At 37.7% G+C, this 2,033-nt stretch overlaps 1 pseudogene; it reads left to right on the forward strand.

Annotated features, from left to right (window-relative positions):
• Window positions 1-573: 573 nt before the first annotated feature.
• On the forward strand, window positions 574-1,006 carry LOC123593628 (annotated as a pseudogene).
• The last annotated feature ends 1,027 nt before the right edge of the window (window positions 1,007-2,033 follow it).

Consider the following 2,033-nt stretch of genomic DNA (forward strand, 5'->3'; position numbering starts at 1 on the left):
AGAACCCAAAGTGGGCTAGAATTCACGAACTGTGAGATCATGACCTGAGCAGAAGTTGGACACTTAACTGACTGAGCCACCCAGGCACCCACCAACTTCCCAATTTTAAAACTTAGTACAAAGCTGCAGTAATCAAGACAGTGTGGTAAGGGCATAAGAAGAGACATGTAGATTAATGGTATAGAATTGAGAGTCCAGAAGTAAGTAAAGCCATGTATCTATGGGCAGTCAATTAATTTCCAATAAGGGTGCCAAGAAACTTCAATAAGGAAAGAATCGTCTTCTCAATAAATGGTGCAGGAATAACTGACTATCCACATGCATAAGAATAAAGTTGGACTCTTACTTCACACCATATAGAAAAATTAACTCAAAGTGGATCAAAGGTAAAACACAGACTAAAATTATAAAACCCTTAGAAGAAAATTAAATTTTAATTTGGATTTTTAATTACACATTATTTTCTTTGATATAACATCTAAAGCTCAAGCAACCAAAAGGGGGAAAGAGATAAATTGAATTTTCCCAAAACCTAAAACTTCCTCTTTTGCTCAGACACATGGTGCCGGCAGCATGGGCAAGTGGCCAGGTATTCCTACTGCCAGGAAGTTCTGTAGCCACTGACGAGACTAGAAGTGGCATGATGAATAGTACGAGAAAGCCCAGTTGGGTGCAGCCCTGCAAGCCAACCCTCTTGGAGGCACTTTTCATACCAAGGGAATTGGGCTGGGCAAGTAGAGATGGAAGCCATACAGCCAAATTCTGCCATCAGAAAGTGTGTTAAGGTCCAGCTGATCAAGAATGGGGGAAGAAAAAATCACAGCCTTTGTACCCAATTATGGTTGTTTGAATTTTATTGAGGAGAATCATGAAGTTCTGTTTGCTGGATTTGATCGCAGAGGCCATGCTGTTGGTGATGTTCCTGGAGTTCACTTTAAGGTTGTCAAAGTAGCCAGTGTTTCTCTTGGCCTTATACAAAGGCAAGAAGGAAAGACAAAGATCATGAGTTTTGATGGTGAAAACACGATAGCAATAAATTTCATGTTCCAAAAAATTTTTTTTTAAACTTGAATGCTTTAAAAGAGACTATCAGGGCACCTGCGTGTCTCAGTTGGTTGAGCGTCTGACTTTGGCTCAGGTCATGATCTCGAGGTTCATGAGTTCAAACCCTGCATCAGGCTCTGTGCTGACAGCTCAGAGCCTGGAACCTGCTTCAGATTCTGTGTGTGTGTCTCTCTCTCTGCCCCTCCCCTGCTGACACTCTGTCTCTTGCTCTCAAAAATAAACATTAAAAAATAATAAAAATAAAAGAGACTATCAAGAAATTGAAGCATTGTCAACAATAACCAAACCACGGAAAGAACCCGTGTCCTTCAACTGATGAATGGATAAATATACATATCATATATATATATGATATATATATACACATGTATGTTATATACATACATTGATAAACATATACATATATACATACATATACACACACAACGGAATATAATAATAAATACATACACATAATTGACTATTACTCAGCCATCAAAAAGAATGAAACCTTGCCATTTGCAATGATGTGGATGGAGCTAGAGTGCATTATGCTAAGCAAAATAAGTCACTTAGAGAAAGACAAATATCATATGATTGCACTCCTATGTGGAATTTAAGAAACAAAACATGAATATATGGGAAGTGGGAAGGAAAGAGAGGGAAACAAATCATAAGAGACTCTTGATGATAGAGGACAAACTGAGGGTTGATGGAGGGAGGTGGGTTGGGGATGGGCTAGATGGGTGATGGGTATTAAGGAGGGAGCTTGTGATGAGCACTGGGTGTTGTATATAAGTGATAAATCACTGAATTCTACTCCTGAAACCACTATTACAGTATATGTTAACTAACTAGAATTTAAATAAAAATGTTTTAAAAAGAAATTTAAAAAGCTGAAAAGGCAATCCATAAGATGGAAGAACATATTTTCAAATTATATGAGAATCATATATCTGATAACTGACTTGTATCCAGAATATATAAAG

The sequence above is a fragment of the Leopardus geoffroyi genome, chromosome D4 (genome assembly GCF_018350155.1).
Source record: "Leopardus geoffroyi isolate Oge1 chromosome D4, O.geoffroyi_Oge1_pat1.0, whole genome shotgun sequence".
Lineage (NCBI taxonomy): Eukaryota > Metazoa > Chordata > Mammalia > Carnivora > Felidae > Leopardus > Leopardus geoffroyi.